We start from the raw sequence: 14,251 nt of genomic DNA, 5'->3' as shown, positions 1-14,251 counted from the left end.
TATCAGTCTCTCACATTGTTGTGGAGGAATTTTGGCCCACTCATCTTTACAACGTTGCTTAAGTTCATTGAGGTTTGCTGTCATTCATTTATGCACAGCTCTCTTAAGGTCCTGCCACAGCATTTCAATCAGTTTGAGGTCTGGACTTTGACTGGGCCATTGCAACACCTTGATTATTTTCTTTTTCAGCCATTCTGTTGTAGATTTGCTGGTGTGCATGGGATCATTGTCCGGTTGCATGACCCAATTTCGTCCAAGCTTTAACTGTCGGACAGATGACCTCACATTTTATACTAGAATACTTTGGTATACAGAGGAGTCCATGGTCGACTCAATGACTGCAAGGTGCCAAGGTCCTGGGGCTGCAAAACAAGGCTGAATTATCACCCCTCCACCCCTGTGCTTGATAGTTGGTATGAGGTGTTTCTGCTGAAATGCTGTGTATGGTTTTGCCACACGTGGTGCTGTGCATTATGACCAAACATCTCCACTTTGGTCTCGTCTGTCCAAAGGACATTGTTCCAAAAGTCTTGTGGTTTGTTCAGATGCAACTTTGCTTTCTCCTGGCAACCCTTCTATACAAACCATACTTGTTCAGTCTTTTTCTAATTATACTGTTAGGAACTTTAACATTTAATATGCTAACTGAAGCCTGTAGAGTCTGAAATGTAATTCTTGTGTTTTTTGCAATTTCTCTGAGCATTGCACAGTCTGACCTTGAGGTGAATTTGCTGGGACGTCCGCTCCTAGGAAGATTGGCAACTGTCTTGAATGTTTTCAACCTTTGAATAATCGTTCTCATTATTTGGAAATTGCCTTATAACCCCTCCCAGATTGTTGGGCAGCAACAATTGCTTCTCTAAGATTGGTATTGTTTTAACACACACCTGTATGCTCTAGACCAGCAAACTGCTAAAACTTTGGCTTTTGTAGAGGTGGTTACACTTGCTGATGATCAGTTAATCAAGGAACAAAGAGGTAGGTAGGGGGTGCCCTTATTAAGTAAAACAATAATTAATATTTGTGACAAATGAATCAGTAAGAAAAATTTAGCAGTGATAAATGACAATTATATGACAATGGTATTTCTGTGAACGCAATAGTATGAGACAACATGTAGCCTAAATGGTATTGTTAGAATATACACTATGATATCATATAAACATAAAGTCCTTAGTGGCTAGCCTTGATAAAGTCTTAATATATATGATGGTGTCAGTATAGGTGATTAGTTGAAACGGTAAGGCAGCTATCTGTAGAGGTTCAAGGCCACGATCCAGGATCAATGATCTGCAGTAAATATAAAAGGACAGAAGCGCCACATGGCCCAGTACTGTTGGATACAATCAAAATAATATATGTGACGATTGCACTCACATGTGGTCGGACACCCCTAGTGGTGTGGAAGGAGCGATCTGGGGTAAAAAGCAGTCACCCAGAAGACTGACCTCCTGTGGATATTAGGTCATCTGTAGAGGGTAAAACAAAACGCAAAAAGTGCATATATGGCCTAGTACTGTGGGCGCAAGCGATAGTGGTATAGTATGAAATGCACTCACAATTGTTGGAGAACCTCCCTTGGTACAGTAGAGGCAAGCTGGGATCAATGTAGTCACCCAGTAGGCTGATACTCTTGTAGTCAGGAACTCCCAACAGTCCAGTGGCGAGATTTTGGTGTAGAAAATAGGAAATAAAAGTTGTGCGGCAGCAAGTGGTAAGTTTCAAACTTACTTTATTTAAAAATGTTAAAATTGTTAGAAATGCGTTTCTAAGCCAACCAAGGGCATTTGATTAGCAGCACCTGGCTACTACATAGCCTCTTAATTCCTATGGAAGAAGTAAGGGTGTACTTAGTTTTTCACACATGGCTTCTCCATTTTGGCTTTATTTTTGTTAAATAAATCATGACACAGAGTAATATGTCATGTGTTGTTGTTCATCTGAGGTTGTAAGAATGAGATGATTGTTTTTATGTAGGGATACATAAAACCATAGAATTTAAAGAGGGTGTACTTTATTTTTCACATGACATGACTGTATATATAATACACTATTTAAACATACAAGTAAACAGTCACCTGCGTTCCTATAGCCAATAATGGTACAGAAAGTTAGTTTTACAATAATTACATTCATTATAAAAATATTTTGAGGCTAGTGTGAATATGAAAAAATATATTTTGCTATTAATAAAAAAAACAATAATATTACAAAATAAAATTTACAAAAAAATATATAAAAAATTTCAATATAAACATTTTTGGGCTGTGTCTGTGACAGGAGGGACAGAACCATAGGCATGTTGTGGACAGAACTGGTCATATATATATATAATAAACAAATCTAAAAATATCTAAAAATATCCAATGGAGTATAGCATGTGACGCTGACTTAGTGAGCCAGTGATGAGGAGTTAGGACATGTACATTCAATAATATAAACAACCTAAGTGAGTGATTGAGTGCACACAATAGCTTTCAACAAAGAAAAATAGCATTCACAAAAAATAGTGTTCACAAAAATTGGCGTACATAAAAAATGTTCAAATGTTCAACCGGTTATATGTAAGTGAATCCAGTAGTGTTTCCTCCAAAGTGACGTGTAGAAATATAACGTGAAGTCAATAATAGTAGAATGTAAACGTTGAGTGGGTCAAATTATTGTGGTTCAGCTGCTGAATTAAAAAATTGTTTTTTATATTTTTTATATTTTTTAGATTTGTTTATTATATATATATATTTTTTTTTTGTTAAGTCAGACATGGATCCATGCGTCTGATTGCCATTTGTAAATTTTTATATGTATTAAAATGTACCTTTTACTAGCCTTTTAAGCTTTTTAGCGCTTACTCTCTCCCCATTTTAACTTTTGTATTGTTAGCCTACTAGGAGGCTATATAGTTAGTAAGCTTAAGGCCCTGGGTGTAGCGCTCGGTCCACTTCTCCTGTTCTTATAGAACTGGTCATATCATGCAAGGTTAGGAGAAGTCAGTCAATGTTGTGGACGCAGCCAGGGCAATCTCGACATATGCTCTGATTGGAGAAGCTCCGGGAGGGATGGCGGTAAGCCTTCCAACCCCAGACTATTGCGTAATATCTGGAATGTAGCACCATATTAACTGTAAGTTTTCCAAGAAAGAATATGTCATTATATCCTTTTTGATACCTCGAAGATTATGCATATATCATTTTGGAAGTTTCTAATGGAAAAGGACTGTTATCATATATTATTTATATTGTGTACATTTTTTGTTTTTAGATACCATTTTATTTTTCTAAAGGATTAAAACATTAGCCTGCTGCCCACAGCACACCAACATGTTCAACAGTGTTTTATGATTTGTTTGATCTATTTAAATATGAGAACAATCTCTTGATCATAAATTAATAATATGTGTAGAGAATGTATATACCAATTAAAGAGATCTATATATACAAATAGAAATATTCTCTGTGCAATGTGTACTTATGACCACAGCTTAGCGAGTAAATGACCTGAAATGAATGACTAGAGATAATTTGGAATTAAAAGCTGTAACAGAGTCATGGTACAATGGTTATCATGATTGGAATAAAATCATAGCTGTTTAAAAAAGAGCATAAATGAAAAAAAAAGGGAGAGTAGTGATTTATCAATAAGAAGTGTGAACTGGCTCAGCCAGTTTTTAGCCATTTTTAGCATTAATTGTTCTGGGGTTGGGTTACAAGTAAGCTTCTTTGTACAGTGAATATGTTTAATGGAAGATTTTTCTCGTTGATTTTCTGCACTTGCTTCTTTGGGTTGCAGTTGCCCCAGAAAAATCTTGCCCCTCTTCTTAAAACCAACTCAGAAATGCCTAACTACACACTTGAATTACTCCATCTTTCCCTGGCCTACCCTGACTACTCCCCTTGACCACCGTGAGTGTAAGTGCTCTTTGAAAAGTTATCCTTCAGTTCCTGTCAGCTGCATTGTAACATAGTAACATAGTAACATAGTAGATGAGTCCATCGAGTTCAACCTATACAAATCTCATACACTTACAAAAATGCTCTGGTTGAGCTTAAATTAATCCCACTAAAAGTTGACCCATTTAATGCAAGCAATCATATCCATAAATTCTGTTTCTAGCTAGAAATGTATCTAAACAATGTTAAATGTATCTAAGACATTGGCATTCACTACCAACTTTGGTAATGAGTTCCACAATTTTATTGCTCTTACAGTGAAAACATTTTTCCATTGCAGGAGATTAAATTTACTTTCCTCCAACCTTAAATTGTGACCTGTTGTCACAAACAATTTTCTTGGAATAAACAGACGCCTAGATTACGAGTTTTGTCGGTAAGGCTGTGCGGTGCTAACGCTCCTTTTTTTCTTACCGTTCCCTTTAAACAACGCTGGTATTACGAGTTTTCTTTAAGCCGGCGTTAGCCTCAGAAAAGTGAGCGTTGAGGAAAATTTAGCTCCACATCTCACTGTAATACCAGCGCTGCTTACGGTAGCGGTAAGCTGGCAAAATGTGCTTGTGCACAATTTCCCCATAGGAAACAATGGGGCTGAGCTGGCTGAAAAAAAACCTAACACCTGCAAAAATGCAGTGTTCAACTCCTAACGCAGCCCAATTGTTTCCTATGGGGAAAGAAAAAATATGTCTGCACCTAACACCCTAACATGAACCCCGAGTCTAAACACCCCTAATCTTACACTTATTAACCCCTAATCTGCCGCCCCCGACATCATCGCCACCTGCATTATACTATTAACCCCTAATCTGCTGCTCTGGACACTGCCGCTACCTATATTATACTTATAAACCCCTAATCTGCTGCCCCCAACATTGTCGACACCTAAATTATATTTATTAACCCCTAATCTGCCCCCCCCAACGTCGCCGCAACTATATTATATTTATTAACCCCTAATCTGCCACCGCCAATGTAGCTGCCACTATAATAAATGTATTAACCCCTAAACCTAAGTCTAACCCTAACCCTAACACCCCCTAATTTAAACATAATATAAATAAATCTAAATAAAATAACTACAATTAAAAAAATTATTCCTATTTAAAACTAAATACTTACCTATAAAATAAACCATAAGATAGCTACAATATAACTAATATTTACATTGTAGCTAGCTTATGATTTATTGTTATTTTCCAGGCAACTTTGTATTTATTTTAACTAGGTACAATAGTTATTAAATAGTTATTAACTATTTAATAGCTACCTAGTTAAAATAAGTACAAAATTACCTGTAAAATAAATCCTAACCTAAGTTACAATTACACCTAACACTACACTATCATTAAATAAATTACCTAAACTACCTACAATTAATTACAATTAAATTCAATAAACTAAATTACGAAAAAAAGCCACTAAATTATAAAAAATAAAAAAAGAATTACAAGAATTTTAAACTAATTACACCTAATCTAATCCCCCTAATAAAATAAAAAAGCCCCCCAAAATAATAAAATTTCCCTACCCTATACTAAATTACAAATAGCCCTTAAAGGGACAGTATACACTCATTTTCATATAACTTCATATAATAGACACTACTATAAAGAATAAGATGCACAGATACTGATATAAAAATCCAGTATAAAACTGTTTAAAAACTTACTTAGAAGCTGTCAGTTTGGCTCTGTTGAAAAGGTAGCTGGAAAGCCCACTGCAAGTGGCAAATAAGACACACATCCCCCCCCCCTTCTTTTACATATGAAAAGACCCTTTACACAAACAGGAGCAATATGGAGAAGGTAGCTGACAGTATTCAAATAAAACTTTAGGGCTTGGTTAGGAGTCTGAAAATCAGAGCAATGTTATTTAAAAATAAGCAAAACTATAAATTTATTTAAAAAAAACAAACTTTATGGGCTATATAAATAGATCATCTACAAAACATTTATGCAAAGAAAAAATGAGTGTATAATGTCCCTTTAAAAGGGCCTTTTGCGGGGCATTGCCCCAAAGTAATCAGCTCTTTTACAGGTAAAAGAAAAATACAATACCCCCCAACATTAAAACCCACCACCCACACACCCCTACTCTAAAACCCACCCAATCCCCCCTTAATAAAATCTAACACTACCCCCTTGAAGATCTTCTGCCGGTCTTCACCCAGCCGGGCACAAGTGGTCATCCGATGGGGCAGAAGAGGACATACAGACCGGCAGAAGTCTTCATCCAATTCGGGCAGAAGAGGACATCCGAACCAGGAGAAGGCTTCATCCAAGCGGCATCTTCTATCTTCTTCCATCCGACGAGGAGCGACTCCATCTTGAAGACATCTGGCGCGGAGCATCCTTCCAGCACGACGGACTAACAACGAATGACGGTTCCTTTAAATGACATCATCCAAGATGGCGTCCCTCGAATTCCGATTGGCTGATAGGATTCTATCAGCCAATCGGAATTAAGGTAGGAAAAATCCAATTGGTTGATCTAATCAGCCAATCGGATTGAAGTTCAATCCGATTGGCTGATTGGATCAGCCAATAGAATTGACCTCACATTCTTTTGGCTGATCCAATCAGCCAATCGGATTTTTCCTACCTTAATTCCTATTGGTTGATAGAATCCTATCAGCCAATCGGAATTCAAGGGACGCCATCTTGGATGACGTCATTTAAAGGAACCGTCATTCGTCATTAGTCCGTCGTGCTGAAGGATGCTCCATGCCGGATGTCTTCAAGATGGAGTCGCTCCTCGTCGGGTGGAAGGAGATAGAAGATTCCGCTTGGATGAAGCCTTCTCCCGGTCCGGATGTCCTCTTCTGCCTGGATAGGATGAAGACTTCTGTAATTTAGTGTTTGTTTTTTTTCTTAATTTAGTTTATTGAATTTAATTGTAATTAATTGTAGGTAGTTTAGTTAATTTATTTAATGATAGTGTAGTGTTAGATGTAATTGTAACTTAGGTTAGGATTTATTTTACAGGTAATTTTGTATTTATTTTAGCTAGGTAGTTATTAAATAGTTAATAACTATTTAATAACTATTGTACCTAGGTAAAATAAATACAAAGTTGCCTGTGAAATAAATATAAATCCTAATCTAGCTTCAATGTAACTATTAGTTATATTGTAGCTAGCTTAGGGTTTATTTTATCGGTAATATTTAGTTTTAAATAGGAATAATTTATTTTATTTTGTTAAATTTATTTCGTTTAATTTAAATTATATTTAAGTTAGGGGGGTGTTAGGGTTAGGTTTAGACTTAGGTTTAGGGGTTAATACCTTTAATATAGTAGCGGCGATGTTTGGGGTGGCAGATTAGGGGTTAATAAATGTAAGTAGGTGTCGGCGATGTTAGGGCAGGCAGATTAGGGGTTAATAAAATGTAACTAGTGTTTGCGAGACGGCAATGCGGCGGTTTAGGGGTTAATACATTTATTAAAGTGGCTGCGATGTCCAGTCGGCAGATTAGGGGTTAATAATTGTAGGTAAGTGGCGGCGACATTGGGGGCGGCAAATTAGGGGTTAATAAATATAATGTAGGTGTTGGCGAAGTTAGGGGCAGCAGATTAGGGGTTCATAGGTATAATGTAGGTGGCGGCGATGTCCGGTCAGCAGATTAGGGGTTAAAAAAATGTATTATAGTGTTTGCAATGTGGGGGGGGGGGCCTTGGTTTAGGGGTTAATAGGTAGTTTATGGGTGTTAGTGTACTTTTTAGCACTTTAGTTAAGAGCTTTATGTTCCGGCATTAGCCCATAAAACTCTTAACTACTGACTTTTAAATGCGGTAGAAGTCTTGACAGGAGAAGGTCTACCGCTCACTTCTTCCAAGACTCGTAATACCAGCGTTGGGCAAATCCCATTAAAAAGATAGGATACGCAATTGACGTAAGGGGATTTGCGGTAGCCTCGAGTCGTGGAAGAAAAGTGACCGGTACACCTGTACATGTCAGACTCGTAATACCAGCAGGCGTTAAAAAGCATCGTTGGGACCTCTCAACGCTGCTTTTTAAGGCTAACGCCAAACTCGTAATCTAGGCAAGATCTTCTTCCATCTCTGTATATGGGCCTTGAATATATTTATATAAAGTAATCATGATGGTGAAAAAGAAAAAGCCAATCAGCTTCATCAGCCAATCAGCTTAATCAATGATTATGTCACATTTTGCTTTACTGTGATCTCATGAGATTTCCCTGAATCTCATGAGATGTCATAGTAAACTTCCTTGAACTGAGGAGGTAAATAACATGACTGTGTCTGTCCATGCCATATGCACGATCCCAGGACTAGCATCCTGATTGGCAGCTTAAAGTCCTTTTACAATGGGATGTGGCTACTGATGACATTTTGAAGTAAAATATCTTCCTTTTTTTACATACAGATGTTGAGGTAATATTTTCTAGTCAGCTTTTTATAATTATGATGCATCACTTTCAACTGCTTCAACATTTGGGTATTTTGTCCCTTTAACTGACACCCCTGCATCCCCTACAGTTATGGCCCCCTGGGTAGAGGACATAGCAAAATTCCAAATTTACTCTCAGGCCCAGTAATTGTTAGCTAAACTTCTAGTTGGGAGCACATACACTTCCATGCCCCTAGAGGCTTAGGGAAGAATTATTTGTCCAATAATTCAATAAACCATAAATTAAAGGGACAGTATACTAAAAAAATGCTTAGCCCCTTAACATGTTTCCAATAACTTGCAATACTAGCTACAGGGAATAAAATTGTGTTCTTTCAAACCACAACCCATTACAATACAGAGAAATCAGACTTTCTTACCTTATAAATTTCTATACAAACAAATGCTTCCTTATTTTATATTGTCTTAGTCTGTATGCAAAAGCCCAATACAATTAAACAATTCTGCTGGCTATGTCTACATAACTTTTCTATAGCCAATACGTAAGTACTGATATGTTCAGAATAGGTGGGGATACCGCAGGCAAAAGAAGCTATTTAAAATGACAAAATAAAAGTAAAAGAGCAATTTGTAAACAATTAAACAAATTAAAGGGGAGAACATTTTACATTACACTGTCCCTTTAAATAATATTATTGTTATAAAACACCCTGTATAACAATATTACAGTTATTCTGCAAAGAAAAAAGTATATACAAATTAGATACTTTAAACTGACTAATATTACAATCAAAACCTAATACTGATGTTTAACAAATATAAGATCACTTTGCTAATTTGATTAGCAGTGACACTGGATTATACGTTAGAATTAGAATTTCAGTTCTGAGAATTGAAAGTGCGCCCTGCAGACTTCACAAGCCTGGTCAATTCTGTCTTCTCCAGTAGCAAGTCTGGACTGGCTACTCAAAATAAGGCAAGTGGTGAGGGAAGTCTGGCTATTGAAAAACAATTGCAAAAAATAAGGACTTAAATGTATTAACAACATTCACTTAGTATATAAATTTGTAGCAACATCTATAATGGTATGCCCCTTAAAGGGGCAGTAAACACAATAAGATTTTTAAATAAAAACTGTTTAGTTATACATAATGAAATAACTTTGCAATATATTTTAATTATTTATTTTACCACCTTTTCTTGTAATTTAGCTTTGAAAATTGAGCAATTTCTAATGCTTAAAACTTGAAATGCACCTGATGACTTGTCAAGGCTAACCCTGCTACAGACATGTCCCTAATTGACTTTATCAGAAAACAACTGCAATACAATGCCCTCTATACTAACACTATAACCTTGTTGTCTGCTGACTAAAGCCCAGATTGGCTCCTCCTAATAAGGCAAATGGTGGGTGGGGTTTGGCTATTGATAAATCATTGCAGTAAAAAGGATGTTGATTTGTTTTAAAAACATTAAGACTTGGCTAATATGTTATTCTATAGCAAAACATCTGTATTTAGATATAGATTAAAATAGGCCCTGTTTAGGGTGTTTAAAGGGATAGAAAAATCAAAATTAAAGGGATATGAAACCCCCCCAAAAAAAATCTTTCATGATTCAGGTAGATCATACCATTTTAAACAACTTTCCAAATTAACTCTATTATTAAATGTTGCCTGTTCTCTTGTTATCCTTTGCTGAAATGTTTATCAATGAAAGCTCAGGAACAGCAAATAACCTGGGTTCTAGCTACTGATTGGTTGCTGCATATATATACCTATTGTCATTGGTTCACCCATGTTTTCAGTTATAAACCAGTAGAGCATTGCTGCTCCTTTAACAAATTATACCAAGTTAATGAAGCAAATGTAATAATAAAAGTAAATTGGGAAGTTGTTTAAAATTGTATGTTCTACCTAAATCAAGAGAGAAATTTTTTGGGTTTCATGTCCCTTTAAACGGTCATGATTCAGATAGAACATGTAATGTAAAGATACATTTAAATTAAATTCTATTATCAAATGTACTTTGTTCTATTGGTATTTGTTGTTGGGAAGAATATGTACATATCCTCAGAAGCAGCAATGCACTACTGGGAACTAGCTGGTGACTGGTGGCTATTCACATTTGTCTCTTGTCATTTGTTGTAGGGAAGATGTGAATAATCAGTAGTAAGGTCAAAATGTCCTAAAAAGGAACAGACAATTACACACACACACACACAAATTCAAACTTGCACATACACCCAAGGAAACACTGACAGAGACAGCCTCAGAAAACACAGAAAGACATACATACACACACCCTCACTGAGACATCCACAGAAAACACACAAAGACATACACACACCCTCACAGAAAACACACAGACACACACACACAGAGACAACCACATAAAACACAGAAAGACATACATACACACACCCTCACTGAGACATCCACAGAAAACACACAAAGACATACACACACCCTCACAGAGACACCCACAGAAAACACACACCGTCACAGAGACATCCACAGAAAACACAGACATACATACATACAAACACACTCACAGAGACATCCACAGAAAACACAGACATACACACCCACCCTCACAGAGGCATCCAGAGAAAATACACAAAGGCAAACATACACAAACCCTTGCAGAGACCCATAGAAAAAGACATATGCACACACCCTCACAGACATCCACAGAAAATGCACAAAGACATACAAACCCACCCTCACAGACAGACCACTGAAAAAAAATACATACACACTCATAGAGACACAAACCAAAGCACAAAGACATAAACACAGACACCCACAGAAACACTCACAGGAGGAAACATATATGCACCTTGCATCCCCTAAATCAAGAGTGTGTGACATGCATGATAAGAAATTGCAGAAATTAAGAGATCACTTTTTAAAGAATCATATTTGTAAATGTGTAAACAAAAAGAATTCTGTGAATTTTCCTAAACCAAGAACACCACTTCAAATATAGTGTACAAATGTTCCCATCTGTCAGCTGTACTTATGGATTTTGAAAATGCTGTACTCTATATGGTCTTGGTGGAACCATAAGCTGTGGTACTCATAGCATTAGATCTGGTTAAATGCAGGATTTAGGCTTGTTGGTATGTATTTCAAAATTAAGTCAGCTGTAGTGCAAACTAAACAGTTTTAAGATAAACTGTCTCATTTCAAACACTGAGCAATCTTAGTCGGAGAGTATAACATTTTATGCAGATGTAAAAGTCTTAGATAAAATGCCTCCTTGCATCTGGAAAGTCCTTGCATAAAGTGGCAGTAAACTGGAATGTAATTAATATATATATTAATTTTAAAAAAAAACCTCATATCTGCCAAAAGGGCACCTACCATTTGTCAAATAATCATAAATACACTGCTGCTAAAAAAAATGTTTTTATGGACCCCTGGCCCCACCATACAACTACTACCACACTGAAGGTACAATCCAAAATTGCACAAAGAAATAAAAAACATTTTCTAAGTAAGTCCTACCTCCTCTATAAATGAAAGTGATCTGCCGTCTGACTCAGGCACACATTGTACAAACAAAGTGCCAAGTCTGTCTCACACTGTGCATAGTGGTTTAGTGCACACTCAGAAATCCTCTCAAGTGCTAATACTTTACTCCTTGTAATAACATTTCCCATGCTCAATTAGTACTCTGCTGTAGTACCCACTGGTGGCTGTCAAAATGTAATTTTTTTTTTTTTTTTTTTAGTTCTTACCTCATGGGGCCCCCCTGGCCCATTGGGCCCCTGACAGGAGTCACCCCTGTCACCCTCTGCTGGCGGCCCTGCACGTGCCTGCAGTTCTATATGACAGCAGTTTTGCAACAATGTTAGACTAGATGGCAGCACTATTTACTGTCATGTAGTGCTCCAGACAGGTGCACGCTAGCTATCTAAATATCTCTTCAACAAAAATTAATAAGAGAACCAATCAAATTTGATAGAAGGAAATTGGAAACTTCTTTAAAATTGTCTTCTCTATCTTAATCATGAAAGCAACATTTTGGGTTTCATGTCCCTATAATCAGTAGCATAAAAAAGGGGCATTATCAAAATTCTCAATAATTATAGGTTAGTAAAGTGTTGCATGGCTGAGTGCTATTATTTTGCTTGTGCTTCTGTGGGCTGTAATATTTTATACAGCTTTACATTTTTCCTTCTCTTTTTAACTTAGCTTCCACGTATTTTACCTTCCTCCTAAGGAAGATTTTAGTACCAGAATAAATACTAAATTATGGGAGCATAATGCAATAAAATTTAATTGCTGAAGTGTCACTATTATTTAGCATGAAATATTCTGCCTTCATGGCTTAACGAAAGTGAATTAATCACAAAAAGCCGCAAAGCAACAATTATATTTTATGTTATTACCAATAGAGAGAGGTGCAGTTTGTGACACGTTTTGTGTCCTTAGAAAGCTGCCCTGACAGGATATTTAAATACCCTGGTTAAAGATCACTTCTCACTGCTATAACTGGAAAACAACCTATGTTGTTCCGTCTTTATGAAGGGAAGAAGAAATTAATTGAACAGAAATTAGAAATAAAATGACTGTTAATCTAATACATTTTGAATGAGTGGATAGCGGCATAATTAAATTATTTACTCATAAATTAGCAGTCAAAATCAAGATACACTTCTTGTAAATTATTCTGCCTGCAAACTAATCATTAAAGGGATATTAAACAGTAAATAAATGCTAGAAATAATGATGTATTTAAAGCAAAGATTAACCAAAAAATATGTAGAGATATTTTTTAAAATTAGATTAATTAGTTGTTTAAAGGGATACTAAACCCAATTTTTTTCTTTAATGATTCAGATAGAGCATGCAATTTTAAGCAACTTTCTAATTTACTCCTACTATCAATTGTTTGTCTTCATTCTATTGCTATCTTTATTTAAAGCTTAGAAGCCAGCACATTTTAGGTTCAGCATCCTGGATAGTGCTTGATTTTTGGTGGCTACATTTAACAAACCAATAAGCAAGCATAACCCAGGTTCTCAGCCAAAAATGGGCCGGCTCTTAAGCTTTACATTCCTGCTTTTTAAATAAAGATAGCAAGAGAACAAAGAAAAAATGATAGTAGGATTAATTAGAAAGTTGCTTAAAATTGCATGCTCTATCTGAATCATTAAAGAAAACATTTAAGTGCCCCTTTAAATTATTTTTAAAGGTTTGGTTTCTATTAAAATACTTTACTTTCTATAAAGTAATGGGTGCCACCACGTTAGAAACTGTTTTCTCCTTACCTATCTCTTCTGCTGAGTATAATTAGTGACAGATATAAAATAGGCAATGAAAGAAAGTGTGCAAGCAATTAGAGCATGTGATTTTTCAACTATAATGCACAATGTTTTCACTTTTATATGTACCAGTAATCCATTTTACCTGCTGGAGTGTATTAAATCTGGGCCATAGAGTTCAACAGTAAATAGTTAAAAAAAGACATACTCTGAAAAATTAGATCATATTATTGTTTACTACACTCTCCTTTTAACCCCTTAACGACATACGTCGTACAGGGTACGTCTTGCACAAACTGGTCTTTAAAGACCAGCGACGTACCCTGTCCAGCCGCTTTCCGGTTATTGCAGTGATGCCTCGATATCGCAATAACATTTTTCTGCCAGTACTTAAGATGGCAGGGGCAATTGTGGGGTGGGGGAGGGAAGAGAGCTGTTTGGGAGGGATCAGGGGGTCTGATGTGTCAGGTGGGAGGCTGATCTCTACACTAAAGCTAAAATTAACCCTGCAAGCTCCCTACAAGATTCCTAATTAACCCCTTCACTGCTAGACATAATACAAGTGTGATGTGCAGAGGCATTTAGAAGCCTTCTAATAACCAAAAAGCAACGCCAAAGCCCATATATGTCTCCTATTTCTGAACAAAGGGGATCCCAGAG

This window comes from Bombina bombina, chromosome 1, assembly GCF_027579735.1.
Source record: "Bombina bombina isolate aBomBom1 chromosome 1, aBomBom1.pri, whole genome shotgun sequence".
NCBI classification, from domain to species: domain Eukaryota; kingdom Metazoa; phylum Chordata; class Amphibia; order Anura; family Bombinatoridae; genus Bombina; species Bombina bombina.
The sequence above is the reverse complement of the archived record's forward strand: the minus strand, read 5'-3'. Positions refer to the sequence as shown.